The sequence below is a fragment of the Tachypleus tridentatus genome, chromosome 12, assembly GCF_004210375.1.
Source record: "Tachypleus tridentatus isolate NWPU-2018 chromosome 12, ASM421037v1, whole genome shotgun sequence".
Classification (NCBI taxonomy): Eukaryota; Metazoa; Arthropoda; class Merostomata; order Xiphosura; family Limulidae; genus Tachypleus; species Tachypleus tridentatus.
The window spans coordinates 83407748-83419881 of record NC_134836.1 but is presented as its reverse complement, the minus strand read 5'-3'; the positions used below and the strand labels follow the sequence as shown (position 1 = coordinate 83419881).

Genomic DNA, 12134 nt, shown 5'->3' with positions numbered 1-12134 from the left:
GAATAAATGTAAGCTAAGTTTAAAATTTCTGAATAAGTGCAAAGTACAAAGTGTTTAACACTGCCACTTTAGATTAAAAGAACTAAAGCAATTCAAACAATCCAAAAAAATGAAAAAGGTGAGGAATAGGTACAACTAAAGAATTGTGACAAGATTTTAGATTTTTTTCTTCTTGATTAATGAAGTAATTAGGTATAATAACAATAATTAGTTGAGTGTAAGAATAACTCAAAATGAGAAATTTCTTAAATTCAGAGAAAACTGAATAAATAAATCATTTTTAGGAAATCCCAATAATGTTCTCATGTATTAACAAAATATATTTTAAATTATAAAAAAAGAAAGTATTATTTTTGGGATTAATATGTACTGTTAAAACATTGATTATCTACTTGAGTTTGAGCTTTTGTTAAAAGACCTTAAGGATTGTGTGATTACTCCAAGAGCACTGATAACTTTGATAATGTGTTGACACATATCTGTAGTATAGGTTTATAAGTATATAATTTCAACCAAAAACCAGGAAATATTAGTATGTTAGAAATGCAGACATTAAGGAGATTGAGCGTTTAGCCTGATAAAGGTAATAAAATTGTAATCTTGAATGTAAATTAAGGGGTTTGAAATTGTAAATAATATTTTAAAATTTTGTATTCTGGAGAAAGATCCAACTAAATTTAGGAAAACAAAGATAAGCAGATACTTATTGAAGTTAAAGAAAAGATAAAATAATTTTACAAAAAATAAGACCAACTGGCTTAAATGCTGGTATTCTTTAGGGATTACCAAAAATACCTAAATTAAATTGTTCAATAGGACCTATCATATCAACTAATGGATGTCATAATTCTAAACTAGCCCTTATTTTGAGTGTTGGTTTAAAGGAACTTCTATGTGATGAGTGTACTTTGAAAGACCACTTTGAGAAAAAATGCTATTTACTAACATACCATTGGATACATGGATGTCTATAGGAAGGAACAAGAGAGAGCATTTGTCCCTTCTTGCATTTCACAAAAAACTGCACATTGTATTTAAATTAAATGTTTTTAGTAATTTTTATTAAAATTGTGTTTGCATTTAAACACACATAACACTATTTATTTTAGTTTGTTGACTAACATTGTAAAAGCTGATTCCCTAGGTAAATGTTTACCCTCAGAAATATTTCCATGGGCACTCATAATTTGATGAGACCACTGAATTACATGTGAATTTGATTTGTAATAATGAAGGTAGCTCTTAGAGTATACCTGAAGAAGTATTTCAACAACTAAGTGTAACTGCAAAAATCACATATTGCATTTAATGGAAAGATTTATGATCAAAGAGATGGAATTAATATAGGCTCCAGTTTTGTATCTATACTTGTAAATATGTTTATGTGTTATCATAAAAAGATTTGGTTACAAGAATATCCTAAAGAATTTAAACCATCATTGTGTTAAAGGTATGTCAGTGATACCATATTTGACAATGAAGGACAAGCAGACAAGTTTCTTGATTAAAATAACCATCATAGAAATATTAAATTGACTGTAAAACAAAAATATACTCTGGCTTTATTGTAGTACAATATCTGTAAATATAAGTTTTTTTTTAATCATGTTCACCAAATTAAATGAAATTGTCATCAAATCAAATTAATTAAGTTTACTGCTTAGTGAATACAAGAGGTGATTACAAAATATTTTGCTGACTCAAATCTTTATTGAATATTGCTTTTATATATATATATCCTGTTTAAATAATGTACATAAGTAAAGTATATAACTGGCTACTTAATTATTTACAAGTATATATACAAAATGATGTATAGATGGCAATGTCAAAATGTACAGAAACAAAGTATGGATAAATAAAAATAACATCTAAATCTCCCTACATAAGTAGCCAGATATTTCCAAGAACCACTTTTATCAAGAACTAAGTGTTGAATTCATTTCATATGCATGAATTCAGGTTTGAACAAAAGCATTTGAACTGAATACTTCTATAAATTTTTACAATGGCTAATTCCTGTTATACCTCCAATCACAGAGTTTCTCACCACTTGCTCGCAAATCACCACTTCTGCCAGTCCATAACCTCTGTGTAACCTGCTAGTGAAACAGCCCCTACTTGTGAATATCATTCACAAGCATCACATACAGTCTTTTTTTTTTTCTAGTCACAGATGACTTTGACCAGAGTTAAGACTGAACTACTATTGTTGGTGAATGCCCTAGGAGTCACATAAAAAAATGTGATATCTATTCTCACACTTGCCTGACCATGCACTAATTCAGTGATCTTTAGTTATCTGTGAATCTGATTGGCTATTCTGATACACCAGGTTCCAGCAGTTCTTTCCAGGTTTGAGGCTGCAAGAGGAAAGATGTCATGGACATTGTAACATTGACTCAGTGATTTTTTCAAAGTTTTGCATATTCATCTTTATCTTGTTTCTGTACCTTTTAGTAATGCCATCCCTATATCATACTTATTTTTTATCAAATTTGTTTTATTACTTGTTTCTCCTCTTTTAAAAAATAAATTGCAGTTACTGGGAAGGTAGCAGTTGTAGCCTAACATGATGAGTTGAGTTATCTTGATGGGTGTTATATGTTGAAGCTAGTGAAATGTTATACTGCTTCTGCACTTCCCAAGTTAAAATGCATACTTGTAAAACAAACAGAGGTGATCCATGCATCAAATAGGAAATGTCCATAAAACTTGAGGGAAAGTTTTGGTTTGACAAAATTGTGTGTTTTTGCAAATATGCAAATGACAAGCTTATGAAATCTTATCATGTTAAATCCAGGGTAGTTTGAGAATTACTTAAAATACCCAAAAGAATTATTACCATATTAGAATAATTAGATAGTTGAAGAAATTATGATGGTAGTATATACCAGTTTGTGTTTGCTTCTTATTTGCTTACTCAAGTTGTATGAAGTGTGGCACACAAATGAATGTAATGGATGTAAATGTCTGACTTTAGTGTGTGTATATAAAAAATGTATATCAAATGACAAGTGGAACTGAGTTGATGAAGATATTCTTGCAATCAGTTATTCTCTTATTAAAAAAGTTTTTCTGAAATTACATTTGGCAAGTTAATATAGGTATGAAGTCAAGTTATTTGAGTAACATATTAATAATATACTTTGTATTAATATATCTATTTGTATTTCTTTAGAACATTTTAAGATAAAAAGTCTGCTTATGGATCAGATTCACACAAACATATTGTTTATTTACACAGATGTAGTTACCTATTTACTGTTTTTGTTATATTCTTTTTTTAAAACCTTTCTTTAGTGTTATTTTTGTACAAACATATACAGATTGGTTGATACTACTTTTTTATGAATGTTTATAATAATGTTTATTTGTAGTAAGATTCTTTTATAACAAAAGTGCTTTTAATTAAGAAGTATAATTCCTAAGAGTCTTAGTTTTAATGAAATCATAAGTTTGAACCAGTTTAGATCACTTTGTAATTGTTTTAATTTTTAAAATCTTGTGTGACTAAGTCACCATTGAGTAGTCATGTAAATAAGTGTAATTATATAAAGGAAATTATTAGTTGTCAAAAGGTAGAAATTAAAAGTTTAAATGTTTCATTAAAAATAAAATCAAAGATGATCAATATTTTTTAGTGACCTTTAATAACCAGTTGTTGGTAGTTGCTGTGACAGACCTTCAGTGAGCAAAGATGGCATAGAAAATGGGAGAAAAATTTTCAGTGCTTGGATTGTAATCTGTCTTTGTGCATTATGATCTTATGAGACCTTCACCCACTTTTGATGTGCAATCTCCAGACATTTTTTGATGAATTTGTGCCATTTTACATGATCATTGACAAGGAGCTACTAGTTGGTAGTAGGTTTTTAAGATGTGATCAGGTGACTTTGTTACATTTTTGTAATATAAGCTTTGGTTCAGCTCTCCACAAACTGGTCAGGGAAAATTTTTCATAAAGTAGAGTCTTTGGAAGTCTATGTGCTGGCATATGCACCTTATGACTAGCCCAGCACAGTTGCCTTTTAAGAAGCATAGCTTCCATATTTGGCATATTGGTGCACTTCAAGACTTCCTCATTTTCAATTCAGTTTTCCCAAGATGTATTCAGTATTCAGGATCATTTTGACATTTATATGAACAAGGATAGAGTGTATATGTCTCTGCTGAATATAAAAGGGAGCTCAGTTCCATTGCTTGATATAGCTTGCACTTTGGTTTTGGGTTGTATGCCATACTGTTTCCAGACCCTCTTGTATAATTGCACAAAAGCAGATCTTGCTTGATTCCTGTGGCCAAGTTCTGAATCAAGGTTGTTGTCATTATCACCTGTACTACTGAGATAAGTGAACTGATTAATGACACTTATCTTGTTACCAGAGAGAAGAACCATTGATTTTACTAAGTGAGAGTTAGGTGATGGCTGATTGAGCACTTCAGTCTTATTGATCTTAATTGTTAGCCTGAAAGCAGTGAATGCTTTGGAAAAATGATATAGATTAGTCTGTACCCCTTTTTATAGAATTGCATACAACAGTGCATCATCAAGAAACAGAAGTTCTGATGCAGATTTCCTTTGTCTTAGTGCATGCCCTCACCTTGTGAAATTGAAAAATCCTCCATCAATTCTTCCGTAAATGTTAATTTCCTCAGCAAGATTAGCAAATGTGTGATCCAGAATAGCAGTGAGAAAAAAAGTGAAAAACATGGGAGGCAATATGCAACCTTTTTTAACACCATGCACTATTTGGAATGCTTCCAGTGTGGCATCCCCTTGTGGTACCTGCTTGTTTATGCTGTTGTTAAATGGTAAACAGTTGCAACAAAGTTCTGCAGACAACCATTTCTAGTGAGCAGTGCCTACAGCCCTTCTCTCCCAACACTGTTAAAAGCTTAGGTGAAATTGACAGATACACTATACAACTGCATTTTTCTCAAATTTGCCACAGAAAGAGAAGATCATATTGGTCATGCCTCTGTTTGCTTGAAAACAATATATTGGCTTTCTTGTGGTATATGTTTGTAGCTGTTGAAGTAGTATTTTGGCTAGCATTTTTTCTGCATTTGATAAGAGTGAAATACTTTTGTAATTTCCATAGTCCTGTTGATCCCCTTTATGTTTGCAGATTATTACAATTATAGCATCTTTGAGCTTATGAGGTAGTTTCCCAGCTTGGCAATGCCATCGAGAAAAATACAACAATTCTAGTTTTATTACTAATCTTCCACTTTTGAAAATTTTTACAGGTAGACCATCCAAACCTGGTGCTCATATTTAATCATTGTTGCCATCACAAGTTCTTCAAGAATTGATGGGTCATCACGCATTGCATCGATTTGTAGTTGTGGCACCTGATCCAGGCTGTGTCATGAATCACTGAGGTCTTATTCAGCAAAATATCAAAGTGTTCTATCCATTTCTACAAGATATCAACCTTGTTTTTAAACAGTTTGGAACAATCAAGACTCTTGAATGGAACAGTTGCTCCATGCTTTGGTTCATATACCATCTTCAAACTGTCAAAAATCACATTTTATCATGTTTGTCAGCTGAGGACTGTATCTACTCTGCTTTTTATAGCCACTTTTATCTTGAAGTTTAAGAAAATGTTTTGGGAAGTTTGTTTGATCTGCTTTCCATCATTTAATGGCTTGTTGAGTGTCTGCCATCTAATAAGGTTTGTTAAGTTGCACAGAGGTAGCTGGTTGTTTCTTGTGTTGAATAGGAGCAATATGTAGTCTACAGATTGTATGGATGAACATGTGGTATGTGTCATGGTTCACATCAGGGATGTGGGTGATACAAACTGTAATTCAATTGGTGGTGAGTTTGAAAAATGTGTTTGTTATTGCCAAATCTAGCTTAGTCCAGAAGCTAAGTAGTTCCTTATGTGACTTTATCTTTCTTCTCCCATTGAAGCCAAACACAGAGTTTAAAGTATGATGATCCAAACCAACATCACCATTTAACTCTCTATAGGCTAAAAGTTTGCTACTATCAGCAATTGAATCTAAGAGCTTCAATAGGGCCAGATAGTAGTCTTCTTTTATGTGAGATATGTCATCTTTGTTTGTGCATAGATCAACATGATGGTGATGAAGCAGTAATAAACAGTATATTATGAAACAGGTGGAATCATGCCCTGCTCATATTTCTGAAAGGCTGATGAAGCTGCAACTCCTACTTCAGCACAGCATCTCCCTTTATTATCCATGCCAGATCAAAAGAAGATGTAGTTTTTCCTGTAATTCTTCTGTTCCTTTGAACTGTGTTTCTTGTAACACAATGATGTAGTTAATGTATCTATACAATTCTCTGTCACTATAGCAGTATGTCATTCAGGTCTGCAATTATTTTCTTGGGCAGAGAGTGTTTTGATGTTCCAAGTGTGAGTTTCTTTTTGATGTTCTTTATTTGACCACAGAATATGAGACATGTTGGGTGTGATAATCCAGCAAGGTTTGACTGAGTGGACTGTGTTTCCTCTTCCTTTTATTGGAGCAATTCTTTCCACAGTAGGCAAAGCCATTCCTTAATAGGGCTACCTGGTTGCTTTAACAGGACCTTGAATTATTACTATTCTATCATTAATCCACAGTCATCATACTCAAACTATGTGCAGATGACCAACTAATGACTCCTAACTTCTGATGCCTCTCATCATCATTGGTCACCCATCACTGCAGGACTCCTTCTTTATCCTAGATTTTGCTGATGCTGAAGTGCAAGAGTAATGAGTTCTATATGTACCCTTAAGTTGAGCTTCCAAGGTCTAATGGAATGATAGGGCATAGTGGTTGGCAGGAAAACAATTGGGGTTTTATTTTGGAGTGGTCTTTTCCTACAGCATTCCTTTTCTGCTGTTTACTTAGTTAAACCAAGCTTCCACCAGACAAGGTAATCCACCATCCTGCTTCATCAATACTTTCACAGTATCCCTGATTTAGGGGATTCTGGATTGCTAGCACTTGGCCAGGGTGCTACTCCAAGGCTACAGAAAGGGGAGGAGTGCCTCAGAATTCCTCAACAGGTTACCAGCAGCAGCTTGGTCCTATGCTGTACCCAAATTAACTGATAATTGTAGTGTGTCAAAGAGAGAACATTGTTTGGGACCAGTTTCTTAATTATAACTCAGTACTTCAGGAGTAATGGCTGATGGACAATATCAATAAAAAATAAGACCCAGAATTAGTGCCAGTTACCTTATATCGTAAATGTCATGAATTTCTAAATTATATAGTTTTTTAATGATTTTGTTATGAGTATTTTCAAATGTGTTAATTCATTATACTGAAATTGAGACATATAGTTTCAACAAATATGTTATAAAACAGATGGCACTGCAACAGACTAGTTTATGTACACTGAGAGTGATCCTTGAGGTTTTTGTAATATATTAAATACTGTTCAAGGTGCATAATTTACTTGTATATTGGATAAAACATATATATATATATAGGTTTAAAACTGGCAGTGATTTGCAGTTGAATATTTTTTACACTAATTTTAGTGAAATATGTTTATTTTACAAGAGTATAAATGTGTGGAAAATATAGTTTTCAATCTTAAGCTTTATTAGCCACAAATAATCATTGACTATATTGAAGTAAGAAAACAAAGACTTCTCTACTAGCTCAGAAAGAAAAAAAATTGTTTCACATGTAAACACAACAGAATTATTAAATATTAATTGGATAACTCTGCATAGCCAGTTTCATAAATTTGTAATAATGACTTTTCTGATAAATGCATATTTTTAGATAATGATATCGTGAAATGTTTGGAAAAGGATAGTGTTGCAAGTGAAATGGCAAATATTCTATAAAGCACAAGAATAATTAAGTGTGAAAAATGAAGAAAGTACAAAAGATGTAACTCAAGTAAGGATTCACATGGAATGAATAAACTGAAGATAAAAAGTTAATGAATTTTTGGTGGCATGAGTGATTGTCATATTTTAGTTATATATATAACCAAATTTATACTTGCTCATAATAAAGAATAAAATAAGTTTTCTGTATTTTCTAATTAAAGGGGACAATTCACAAAATTTTGTTTCATTAAATCATGGAATTTTATGATGACTGAAAACATTAATTCAGATTTTTTTTTAAATTTAAAACTGTAATGATTATTCATGCAAATGTTAAATATGACATGTAATAACACAAAACATTTTCTTTAATATCCATACATAAAACATAATTAGAATGTTCTGAGTTAACCATTACTTCATACAGTAATGCAAATTTATTAGAACACCTCATTGCTCTTATTTTATTTGTTGTGCTCATGAAATAAAATCATAGTTCTTTCAAGTGATGAAAAAAGAAAAATTATGCTATTAAAAAAGTTTTGACAAAATTTTCTGATCATAAAAATAGATTTCAGATATAGAAACACAAGTAATGTCATTTTTGTTGATATTAAAGTTTCTCGACATCCAACTGATTGGAAATCAACAAGTATTCAAATGTCATACATTACCACCTCTTCCATAAATAGCTATTTTTGTTCAGTGCTACCCTCTATATGCAAAACATTTTTGTGCCCACCGTAAACTTTCTATCTCCCCTCCTTTGAAATTAACTGATTCCAATTCATCTGCAATTCATATCATCATGTGTTAACCCTCTATCAGTGAGAGTGTGGTATATTCTTATGATGCATGTCACTTCCACTGTTCATTTCTACCAAACTATCACTTCTCATTTGGCACTGCTTATATTCAGACATATTTTTGGTGCTATTTGTGTGAATCATGATTTTAATAGTTTAATTTCCAAAGAGAGATTTCTTCATTTTCATTTTTTTTTTCATTATGTTAATGAAATCTTTAATTTGAATTTCTCAGTTTTTATTTTTTTCACACTCACATATTTTACATCAAACCCTTTTGTTTGATTTATGTATTCTATAATGAACTTTTAGGTATCATGTTCCCACTTTGGGGGTTATACCTCTGGACTTTTCACAGGCTGCAGGTGGGAGAGACAAGTTTTTGGAGATCTCTGCCAGTATCCATCATGAGATTGATCATTATATGGTTAAATCTTCTCCTGAGCAAGCTGAACCTGTTTGGGCCAATGAAGATTTGATAGCCTTTTCATATCACTGAGTTCTGCCATGTTCTCCCATCTTTTTTCAGAATCAAGTTGGCCTAATATGGAATTTATTTTACATGATTTTTCAGGTATGTTATTTATGTTTTACCAAATTCCCTATTTTTATATGATCTCTTATTACCTCCATGTTGGCTTGTTTTTCTGTCTTTGGTTCTTGCTTTACCTACATAGTTTCACTGTAGTTTGAATTTTCTGGGTCACAATGTGACCATGATTTGGGCACATTTGCTGCTTCTTTTTTGGGATTTCTGAATTTTTTCTGTGTTTGTAAATCTGAGACTTTAGAATCTTATGTGTAATCCTTGTGTCAACACTCAACCTTTCCTCTTTGGTTGCACATTTCTTGCAGTTAGAGCCATGACACACCCTTATTTTTTTCTTGTCCTGGTCCTTATTTACCCATTCCTACCCCACATTTAGGGGTTTCTCATCTTATTATTTTATTCAGCATTGATGGGATCTTGCCAACAGTGCAGGGTTCTAGTCTAGAGTGAGTTTGGCTATGTTATTTTGTCACCCTTTAATGATTTTTCACTATAGTTCTATGGTTTGATTTTTGAAATGGTTTGTCTTATTATTTCTCTTTACCTTTTGTTCCTGGTGCATTTTTCATTCCCCATGATTTGGGATCCTGCCATTAGCCTGCATCTATCCTAAGAGGTTTAAGATTTTCTGTTTTTACAGGCCATTGCACCTGTTCATCAACTGGTGGCCTGTACTTGGTTTGTCTTGGCTCATTACAATTTTCAATTTCTCCATTTTACTTTGGAGTTGTTTTTCACTTTTAATTGGGCTTTTCTCCAGGTTTTTTTGCTGACATGAATGATTATGTGCAAATCCTGTTATATTTTATCAATAGCTACCCTTTCTTCAGTTTATTCTTCATAGCTCCTCTGTTTTGTGCACTGCCCTTTGGCCTTGCATATTTTGTGGGGAGGCTCAGAGCATTTATTCATCACTTGTATGCTCTTGGGTTGCACTTTTCTTTTACTTTGATCAACTGGCTACTGTTTGATTGCTCCGAACAAGTACTCTTTGATTGCTCCAAACAGGTGTCTGCCTGTTATCATTATTAGCTGCTCCTGGAGGCAAATGTAATGGGCTGTTAATCAAGTTGGAGAAGTCCGTAGTGCTACCTATTTAATATCCTGTCCATTTGTGTGTTATTCTCTTTCTACACATATCTCATTTGGGCCTCTTCTTATCTTGCTGACTTTGATGGGTTTTCAATTTAATTACAGCTTTCAAAGTTTTATCTCTTGTGGAGATATGATATTCCATGGTAGTCCTTATGCTGTTACATCATATTCACATACAGACTCTTTTTCTGGCTTTTGATGACCAATGGATGTTCGAAGAGATCCTTTGTTGGTTCTTATTATCCTTTCTCCTACCCTTCTTGTTGATGGGCATTGGTGGTTAGGTATGACTTGCATGTTGGTTGGTTTACTGCTTCCTCCTCTTCATCTAGTTCTTCACATTTCATGGATGCATCCATTCAGGGATGGGGAGCATTGGTTGACCAACTGGAAGATTCAGGGTTATTGATTAATGACAGGCAGGTCTTATCCTTTTTTTTAAATTTCATGCAAAGCTACACGAAGGCTATCTGTGCTAGCTTTCCCTAATTTAGCAGTGTAAGACGAGAGGGAAGGCAGCTAGTCATTACCACCCACTGCCAATTTTTTAACTACTCTTTTACCAATGAATAGTGGGATTGACCATAACATTGTAATGCCTCTGAAAGGGTGAGCATGTTTGGTGCAATGAGGATTCAAATCTGCAACCTTCAGATTAGGAGTCAAATGCCTTAACCCACCTGGCCATGCTGGGTCAAGATCATTTGGTAATGATCCATTGAAATTTCTCTTCAGTGGTTGCTCATCTCAATCATCAGGGCAGTATCTGTTCTCCACCCTTCTGTATTTAAATTGGATCTTGTTTTTGGGCTCATATATTTGATATTTCTATCACTTTATGCCATGTTCTGGATGCTTTCACTGTTATTGGGTTTCTGTCCAGACAGCATTGATTTAAACTTCAGTGGGGTAGTCCTCACACTGAGGCTTTTGCTACACCCCGTAACTCCAATTTGGCTGGTTCCTAATTTATCTCTTCTGGCTGTCAATGTTTTCAGACAAGATTGTACCTACACATTTGTCTGTCCTCCCAATCTCTGGGTGATTTTGTTTAATCTTAACACTGTGTTTGGTCCTTCTGATAGCTGTTTCCTGGCCATCCCAGCTGTGGTTTCCATGGTTTTTTCATCTCCAACTTCCTCCTTTGTCTTTATCTCTCCTTTGCCACCCTTAGTGTTTCATCTAAATCTTCCTATCCTTCATTTTCATGTGTGGTTTTTCTATAATCATTGGATAGGTGGTCCAGCTTCTCCCAATGGTTAGCCTCTTTTGTGGCTTGTTTTATTTGCTCTTTTTACATGGAAATTTTTCAGTGTAAATTGAATTTTTTTCCATCACTGATTTTTGGGTTCAGGGATTTCTCCTGATCAACTTGATGTTCTTAGTTATCCTCTTGACTTCTGTCTCTTCAGTCTTGAATTTGCAGATAGTCCTTTTCAACACCTTTTATTTCTTTGTATTTGTACTCCATCAGTGTTGTGAGTCACATTGAAGGTAATTGCAAATTGTTATGGTTCTTTCTTTTCTTCTATCTGTTGATGTTTTTTATTTGGAGGATTTTAATGCACCTGGAGTGGTTACGGTTAATTTCACATTTGAGGGAGGTGGTTCCTGGATTGATCTTTCAATTCATCATATTCACATGTGCCCTGTCCATGAGTGTGAGGGTACTAGATTTTCTCTGATCTCATGAACTTGAGATAAATTGGTATAATCTTGTTTCTTACTCCCATAGAATGTGTGGGTTTTGGATTGTAGCTAACTTATTGACAGTATGATCCTCTTTCCTATTCCCATATGAATGTCAGTACTCAGTGGCCAGATTTTGGACTATGGTTGGCTCATGTATGGTAAGATTTTTAT

The 12134-nt window shown here is 33.4% G+C and overlaps 1 protein-coding gene across 5 annotated transcripts in view; it reads left to right on the top strand.

Annotated features, from left to right (window-relative positions):
* LOC143233836 (polyribonucleotide 5'-hydroxyl-kinase Clp1-like) overlaps nucleotides 1-12134 on the top strand; it is a 96271-nt gene that overhangs the window by 43102 nt on the left and 41035 nt on the right. The window lies entirely within an intron of this gene.